This window comes from Sciurus carolinensis, unplaced genomic scaffold, assembly GCF_902686445.1.
Source record: "Sciurus carolinensis unplaced genomic scaffold, mSciCar1.2, whole genome shotgun sequence".
NCBI classification, from domain to species: domain Eukaryota; kingdom Metazoa; phylum Chordata; class Mammalia; order Rodentia; family Sciuridae; genus Sciurus; species Sciurus carolinensis.
The window spans coordinates 461,159-471,797 of record NW_025920212.1 but is presented as its reverse complement, the minus strand read 5'-3'; positions in this window follow the sequence as shown (position 1 = coordinate 471,797).

Sequence of the window (10,639 nt, the reverse complement as noted above, 5' to 3'; positions counted from 1 at the left end):
CCATCCCTTCATGCTCAAAACACTAGAAAAAATTGGGCTAGTGGGAACATTCCTTAACATCTTCACTAAGCCCATGGTCAATATCATTCTAAATGGTGAAAAACTGAAAGCATTCCCCCTAAAAACTGGAACAAGGCAGGGATGCCCTCTTTCACCACTTCTATTCAACATCATCCTTGAAACTCTAGCCAGAGCAATTAGAGAAACCAAAGAAATTAAAGGGATATGAATTGGAAATGAAAAACTCAAAGTATCCCTGTACGCTGATGACATGATTATATATTTAGAGGAACCTGAAAATTCCACCAGAAAACTTTTAGAACTCATAAGTGAATTCAGTAAAGTAGCAGGTTACAAGATCAATGCTCATAAATCCAATGCATTTTTATACATAAGTGATGAATCTTCAGAGAGAAGTTAGGAAAACAACCCCATTCACAATAGCATGGAAAAAAAATACTTGGGAATCAATCTCACAAAAGAGGTGAAAGACCTCTACAATGAGAACTACAGAACAATAAAGAAAGAAATTAAAGAAAACCTTAGAAGATGGAAAGATTTCCCATGTTCTTGGATAGGCAGAATTAATATTGTCAAAATGGCCATACTACCAAAGTGCTATACAGATTCAATGCAATTCCAATTAAAATCCCAATGACGTACCTTACGGAAATAGAGCAAGCAATTATGAAATTCATCAGGAAGAATAAAAAACCCAGAATAGTTAAAGCAATGCTCAGTAGAAAGAGCGAAGCAGGGGGTATCGCAATACCAGATCTTCAACTCTACTACAAAGCAATAGTAACAAAAACGGCATGGTATTGGTACCAAAATAGGTAGATCAATGGTACAGAATAGAGGACATGGACACAAACCCAAATAAATACAATTTTCTCATACTAGAAAAAGGGGCCAAAAATATGCAATGCAGAAAACATAGCCTCTTCAACAAATGGTGCTGGGAAAACTGGAAAACCATATGCAACAGAATGAAATTAAACCCCTATCTCTTACCCTGCAAAAAACTCCACTCAAAATGGATCAAGGACCTCTGAATCAGACCAGAGACCCTGCATTTTATAGAAGAAAAAGTAGGTCCAAACCTTCAACTTGTTGGCTTAGGATCAGACTTCCTTAACAGGACGCACATAGCACAAGAAATAAAAGCAAGAATCAACAATTGGGATAGATTCAAAATAAAAAGCTTTCTCTCAGCAAAGGAAACTCTCAGTAATGTGAAGAGAGAGCCTACAGAGTGGGAGAATATCTTTGTCACTCATACTTCAGATAGAGCACTAATTTCCTGAATATATAAAGAACTCAAAAAACTCTACACCAAGAACACAAATAATCCAATCAACAAATGGGCTAAGGAAATGGACACTTCACAGAAGAAGATATATAAGCAATCAACAAACATATGAAAAAATGTTCAACATCTCTAGTAATAAGAGTAATGCAAATCAAAACCACCCTAAGATTCCATCTCACCCCAATTAGAATGGCGATTATCAAGAACACAAACAACAATAGGTGTTGAAGAGGATGTGGGGAAAAAGGTACCCTCATACATTGCTGGTGGGGTTGCAATTTAGTGCAGCCACTCTGGAAAGCAGTATGGAGATTCCTCAGAAAGCTTGGAATGGAACCACTTTTTGACACAACTATCCCACTCCTTGGCCTATACCCAAGGGACTTAAATTAGCATACTACAGAGATACAGCCACATCAATGTTCATAGCTGCTCAATTCACCATAGCCAGATTGTGGAACCAACCTAGATGTCCTTCAGTTGATGAATGGATAAAGAAAGTTTGACATATATATAGAATGGAATATTACTCCGCCATAAAGAATGATAAAATTACAGCATTTGCAGGCAAGTGGATGAAATTGGAGAATATCATGCTAAATGAGATAAGCCAATCTCAGAAAACTAAAGGACAAATGATCTCACTGATAAGTGGATGAGGACATATAAGGGGGGGTGGGAGGGGTTAGGGTTAGGTTTAGGATTAGGGATAAGGAGGGTGGCAAGAATGGAGGAAGAAAGGACTGTATAGAGGGAAAAGAGGGGTGGGAGGGGTGCTTGGAGAAAGAAAAAATATAACAAAATGAATCAAACATTACCCTATGTAAATTTATGATTACACAAATGGTATTCCTTGACTCCATGTACAAACAGAGAAACAACATGTATCCCATTTGTTTACAATAAAAAAAGAAATTATTGTGAACTGAACAAATACAAGCTATCAAACTACTCTGACACAAAAAATAAACCATATTAGTGAATGTTAAAAAAAATACCACTGACTAATTGACTGACTCAATGAATGTATTAAAATATGAACTGAATCAAAATAAAAAGTGACTTTCCTCCTGCTATGTAGAGGTAGAATTCTAAATAGCTGAACTTGTCTTGCATGGAGATGGGAAGTTTTTACCACATGTAATTTCAGGCTGCAGAGACATATTCTAACAAGGTTAACTAAGTAGCTCAGAAAACTTCAAAGATTCTCAAATCCAAACTGCTTTCCTATTCCAAATTCTAGGATGAGAATACAGATCTGCCAATAGCAAAGATATCAAGAATGGGCTTGTAGAGTAATCACTGGTGTTTCTGGGCACTGCTATGGCCAAGAATTGTGGCAGGCACCACAGGGATATCAGACAAAGCAGAACCAAATACCCTATCATTCCTTCAATAGATGCTTGAACATCTCTGTGTCAAGCACTGCTGCAGACACTGAGGAGACACTGGCAAATAAGATCATGGAGCTCTGCTCTAATGGAGATTTCATCCCAGCAGATGGTAAAAGAAAAACAAGGTAATCAGAAAGAACTAAGTACTATGTAAAAAGTTAAACAGAGCTCCTGAAGTGAGCAGCAGCTTGGTCTAGATAAGGGAGTCCAATGAAGAACATTGGAACTTAGGAATTCAAGTTCTCATTTCCTTCTTTCCCCTTAGCACAGGTAAGTTCAGAGACTTGATTTTAATTTTTCATTCACTTTAATGCAACACATATTTATTAAGTCCTATTACATATCTATAGTGAATAACACAGATGTCAAGGATCTTATGGTGCTTCTGTTTCAGTGCAAGGAGATAAATAATTTTATATAAGTAAAATATCAGATGGTAGACAGCATTAGAAGAAAATTAAAATAAGGTGACCTGGTAAGAGTGACTGAATAGCTACTTTGGATCAAAGTCAGAGAAGGTCTCTATAGAAGGAATTTAAACTAAAATTTAAATAATAAAGAGAAATTGATCATACAAAGAATGAATGATATACACTTTAGGGAACTGCTAGGGAAAGGTCCCATTACAGGAAAGAGCTTGACATATTTAAAGAACAGGAAAAAGGTCAAATGACTGAGAGCAAATACTGTGTGTCTGGGATGAACACTGAGATGGTTAGTCCAAGCAGAATAGGGGGAGAGTCCAGGAGCCAGGAGATAGGGTTAGGTAAGTAGTTAGCTTATTTTTCTCATCGATATAGTATGCACAACAACAAACTACTGATTAACAACCATATCAGAGGAATGTGTGATGGTTCTAATACATGTTTATAAATTCTTTGGTAGTCTTCTCTTCCCTTCACCTGGAGTGTGTCCTGGACTAAAATGACTTGCTTTTAGTGAACAGAATAAAAAGGAAGTGAGAGTCAGCAGCTTTCAAAACTGGTTATACATAAAAAAGCATCTTTATTGCTTCCTCTTGCTTCCTTGGATCACTCTTTCTGGGAATGCTAGCTGCCATATTGTGAGGACAAGTAAACATCCCCAGGTTGAAGTCCATATTGGGAGGAACTGAGAACTCTTGCAGATGGTCACCCTCTTACCCTAGTTAGGCCTTCACATGTTGAAGCCCTAGCTGACATCTTCACTGCAACCTTAGAGATGGTAGTCAAAACCACTCTGCTAAACTACTCTCCAATTCCTGACAACAGAAATTCTGAGATAACAAGTGTTTGTAGATTTAAGCCACTAAGTTTTGGGATAACATGTAATCCAGCAACAGATAACTAATACAGGTCATGAGGATTGACTCACATATGTAACTAAAGCATAGCACCTGGTACAAACAAAACATCAAATGACCAACAGTTCTTTAGTAGTACAATTTAATGAGCACTTAGGTAATTCTCCATAAGTGTTCCAAAATATTCAGACCACTCATCAACATCCTAACTCTCAAAACAAGAAGGTGAGAAACCTCAGGCCACAGAGAGATTCTCAGCAAGCTATAAACCTCTATAGAGTAGCAATTACATTAAGAAGGTTTTCACCCAGGCCTTTAAGAAGACATGAATAATATTAAGATTTGAAAAAGACATAAAGAAAAAGGCATTCTCAGGCACTGTTCATGAGAGTATAAATTGGAAAAGGTGTGTTAAAAATTATCAAAGAAAATCCTCCAAAATTTGAAATGTTTATATCTTTTATTTAGCAATTTCATTTCTAGAACACTATCCTGAATGTTATTGCTTTTGTATACAATGATATATGCACAAGGATATTAAGGATTTCCTTATATGTAATAGCAAAGCACTAGAAACCACCTAAACCTCTATCACTAAAGATGTATGTAGATACATGCATTGAACAAATCAAGTTGTAGACCAACACATATCAAAGAACTCCATTTATTCATTTCACACAAACATGCTAACTCATAAGCAAATACATATTAAAATCTATTATGGTTTTCTAAATACCCACAGGAAGACAAATGGAAAGATGCAGCTCATATTATTGATAGTGAACAAAATACAGGAGTAGAGAACACAAATGTGTGTGTATGTATGTGTGTGTGGGTGTGTGTGTGTATGAGAGCGAGAGACAGAAACAGATCACAGTACAAATAGATGGGGACTGACAGAGTATCTAGGAGTTCTATACATATTTTATTTAAATCTCATATAAGTAGATATTCATATATTATTTATGAAAATTCTAAAAACACAAAAGATGAGAAAAAATACACACACATGAAAAAGATACCACATAACTTTGGAAGGGGTTGAATGGGTCTCCTCAGCTGCCCCTGTCTTCCATGCCCTATTTTGGACCTTCTGAGATCATCTGAGCATGTCCAACCATGAAAAGGAAGAACAGATTCCTCCTCCAAGTATGTTTTACTCAGTGCCCCATAGTATGTACACAACTGGCTCAAAACCAATTTGATGGGTAAAAACATAGTTACTCCAAATTCCCTACCAATTATGTGATTACCTTTTGGCCTCAAAAGGAGCAAATACTTTCCCATGACAATTGGCCTTCTAAAAGAACAACCAAGTTCTCTGGGTAGTGATCTAGGTAGAAACTATTGTCCCAGATTCTACAACATCCTGATATTATGGCAGAACTAGTCAGAAATAGCTCAGGAATGATAATGGCCTCACAAAACATCAGTGTAATTATTTGGCAGGTGTCATTTCACCCAAAACAAGAGAAGTAGCTAGAAGTGAATGCAGGTAGAATTAGGTGAGGTATTGTTTCCCTTTCTCCATACCACAAATATTCTAGGCCAAGGGTTTCAGTTGCTTAACAAATTTACAACTTATTACTCACTTAAAACCTGGATTGGAGTTGGGGTTGTGTCTCAGTGGTAGAGTGCTTGCCTGGTACATGTGACGCACTGGGTTTGATCCTCAGCAACACATAAAAATAAATAAATAAAATAAAGTTATTGTCCATGGGTTGGGGATATAGCTCAGTTGGCAGAGTGCTTGCCTTGCAAGTACAAGGCCCTGGATTCAATCCCCAGCACAGTGCAGGGGGAAAAAAAAAGTATTGTCCATCTACAACTACAAAAAACAAACAAACAAAAAACCTGGATGACACATCACACATGCTCAGTAACTAAGACTCAGTTATATTCCTGTAAACTACAAGGTTCGATTCCATCTTATATAGCCTTCCTCTTTTCAGGGACTAATGCCAAAATCTCTGGAAAACTATAGCAAAGCTATGTGTGAACCTGGACAGGAAAGATGAAGTGCACCCTCCCATTACTATCTCTGGAACTGCCCTGCCTTCTAATAATAGGTGTATTCTAGAATATCAGATTTGATTCAAGCATTACAGAACTTATCACTAAGTCACATTTTGCAGTATGAATTAAATAGAAAGCATTAGGAAAAAAAATTCACACTTCAGCAAAAGTTCAGTCATGAATTTCATGTATACTATGTGACTTCATTAGCAAAATTAAAAATAACCTCTGTAGATCATTGACTTAATAGATCACTTTATAATTTTCTTTTTTTGCTTTGGGGTTAAAATTGTATTCTTTAAATACTAAGCAAAATAGTTACTAAAATGGACAATCTTCAATGGTGAATGAGTGTGAGTAGAAACACTCCTAGCAGATACCCAATGTCTTATCCTTTCTACTTTATCTACCAAGCATCTACTGAATCCTGAAGTAGACATGAAGATGGGAGGCAGAATGGGAAATGGCAAAGAGGCTCTCAAGACTTATTTTGATGGCAGCACTACTATACAGTTGTGTCATCTTCTGCAAACTACTTAACCTCTTTGATCTTTAGTTTTCTTACCAGTAAAATGAAGCTATCACTTTCTATTTTATAGGGATATAGAAACAAAGAAGGAAGCTCACAGATGCAGTGCATCTCATAACAGACTGCACGAAGAGAATACTCAATGAATGGCAGTCATCATTACCTGCTAACCTACCACCACCATCACCATCATTTTCATAATCCTGCTTAAAACTCAAATACAGTGTATAAACTTCTAGTGCAATTAGATACACATGCGAATACTGATCTCACACACTCACATATTTGTCTCAGGTTAACCTCAGGAACTCACAAAATACCCACACAGTGTCTTCTGACACTTATATAATATTCCCACTGAGGCGTCTGACATACAAATAAGACTATCACTGTGACTTCTGACACTCAGGTTATATCCTCAGTGGGACTTCTGACACTATGTTATACCCACACTGTGGCTTCTGACACACAATATCCTCAATGGGGCCTCTGATACATAAACACTCACTGTAACCTCTGATATTCACATAATAGCATCACTGTGGCCTCTGACTCTCACATGATACCTCAATATGGCCTCTGACAGACACATACTATCTTCACAGAGGCCTCTGAAGCTTGTATAATATCCTCACTGGGGCCTCTGATACTCACCTTATACCTCACTGTGTCATGTGAGACTCAGAACATCTTATGACCCTGAGAGTCACATCATATCCTCACATGTCCTCTGATACTCACATAGTACACACTGTGACCACCTTCACTCACATAATACTCTCACAGTTGCTGCTGTCACTGACATAAGATCTTCAATGTGACCTCTGACACAAGATTACCCTCACTTTTACCTCTGAACTTACCTAATACCCTAACTGTGGTCTATGACATTCACATAACATACTCCCTGTGACATCTGATAGTCATATAATAAACTCACTGTGGCCTCTGACACTCATATAATAACCTACTGTGACACCAAACTACTATCCTCAATGTGACTTCTGTCACTCACATAATAACCTCACTGTGACCTCTGACACTCATATAATAACTTACTGTGACATCAAACTACTATCCTCAATGTGACCTCTGTCACTCACATAATAACCTCACTGTGATGTCTGTCACTCATCTTATAGCCCCACATGGCCTGTGTCACTGACATAATGCCTTCAGTGTGACCTCTGACAATCATATTATATCCTTCCTCTGATCTCTGACATTCAAAAAATACCCTGATGTGGGTACAAACACTTTCATTGTATCCTCACTGGTGCCTCTGAATCTCACCTAATACCCCCTCACTTTGGCCTCTGGCATTCACAAAATATCCTCACTTGGCCTCTGACATTGACATATCCTCAGTGTGAACTCTCACACTCAAATACTATTCTCGCTGTGACCTGTGACACACAGTATCTCCACAGAGGCCTCTGACATACACAAAATATCCTCACTGGGGCCTCTGATACTCACCTTATACCTCACTATTACATATGACACAGAATATCCTCACTGTGACACTGATAGTCATATAGTATCCTCACTGTAACCTCTGACAGTAATAGAATAACTTCACAGTTGCCTCTGACATTCACAAAATATTCTCACAGGGACCTCTGACACATAATACCCTCATTGCCTCTGACACTGAAATCATATCCTCACTGTGGACTCTGACACTCACAAAATATCTATACTCACATAATATCCCCACTATGGCCTCTCACACTTGAACAAGAAATTCACTGTGACCTTTGACACTGACATAACATATTTACTATGAATTCTGACACTTGATGGTACTCTAACTGTGCTCACTGATGCTCACATAATACCTTCACTGTGGCCACGGACACATAATACCCTTATTGTGACAGAATTCTGACTCACATCAAAACCTCACTTTGACTTCTGACACTGATGTTATATCCTCACCATAGCCTTAGACACTCCCATAATACCCTTCCAGGGTCTCTTACACTCACAAAATAAACACAATGTGAGTTCTGACACTCACATAATATCCTCAGGGTGACCTCTGACAATCATATAATAACCTCTGTGTGGCAACTGACAGATATAATATGCTCTCTGTGGCCTCTGACACTCATATGATACCCTCAATATGGCCTATGACACTCATCTTATCTATGGCTTGTGACACATAATATCCTTACTTGGCTACTATCATCACATAATGTCCTCACTGTGATCTCTGACACTCACATAATCCCCTCCATTTGATGGCTGATAATACTCACTTTGACCTCTGACAGTCACATAATACCATCAATGTGGTCTTGTAAACACACATATTACCCTCACAGTGACCTCTGACACTGACAACATATCCTTCCTGTGATCTCTATCACTGAAATAATACCCTCTGTGTAAAATCAGGCACAATCATAATACCCTCAATGTGACCCCTGACACTGACATAATATCCTGTTTTTTTTCTGATACTCACAAATTTCCTCACTGTGGCCTCTGACACTCACTATATAGTATCCTCACATGGCTTCTGTCATGCACATAAAACCCTCAGTGTGACCACTGACAATAACCTCACTGTGATTTCTGACACTAATAATATATCATCCTGGGGCCTGTGATACGCACCTTATACCTCATTATGGCATGTGACACTCACAGAATATACAGTGACTCTGACAGTCACAATATACCCTGTGGCCTGACATTCAAAAATATCCTCATTTGGCCACTGATACTGATATAATACTCTCACACTGACCTGTAACCTGTCTCTGACCTCTGACACTTACATAATACCCTAATTGTGTTCTATGACACTAAGATGACATCCTCACTGTGATCTCTGACACTCACATAATATCCTCACTGTGACCTTGGACAAACACATAATACCCTACTGTGGCACCTGACATTGACATAATATTCTCACCTGACATCTGACACTCAAAGAACACCTTCACTGTAACCACTGATACTTACATAATACCTTCAATGTGGTCTGTTACACTCATTCAATATCATTGTGACCTCTGACTCTTACATAATATCCTCACTTGGCCTGTATCACTCACATTAATACCGTGTGACCTCTGACACTGACATAGTATCCTCTGTGGCCTCTCTTACTCACATCATGTCCTCACTGTGATCTTCTGATACTCACATAATACACTGGCTGATGTGGTCATGGACACTTTCATTTTATTCTCACTGGTGCCTCTGATACTCAACTAATACTCTCACTTTGGCATGTCACACTCACATAATATCCTCACTGTGAGCCTGTGAGTCATATAATATCCTCAAATGTCATTTGAAACTCACATAATGTCATCACTGTGACCTCTTACATTCACAATATATCTTCACTATGGCCTCGGAAAATCACAAAATATCCTCACTTTACCTATCACTGACGTAATATGCTCACTGTGACCTCTGACACTAATATTATACACTCACTTTGACAACTGACATAGCCATAATATCCTGAATTGGCCTCTGAAATATACATAATACCCTGACTGTGACCTCTGACACATAACTTGAATGTGACCACTGGCACTCACATAATATCCTCCCTATGTTCTGTGACAGTCACCTTGTATCTTCAACTAATATCTGATACTCACCTAGAACCTCACTGTGGCCTCTGACACTGCCTCTGGCACTCACATAGGATCCTCACTTTGGCCTCTGATTCTGACATACATCCTCATTCTGACCTCTGACACTCACATATTACATTCACTGTGATGTCTGACAGGAGCAATAATACATCAAATAGAATTTATATTGACTTGATAACAATAAAATTTACATCAATGAATCTACATTGATGACATAATGCTGATGAATCCTCATCTATGAAATATCAGTGAATCTACATTGAGGTATCAATATCAATGATCTACACTAATGAATCAATATTGACAATCTACATAGAATTGATATCAATGAATCTACATATATGTATCGATACTGAGATCTACTATGGTGAATCAATATTGACAAACTACGTCAAAGAATACAAATGGATCTACATTGATGAATTGATATCAATCTACATTGATGACTTGACATCAATGAATATATCCTGTTGA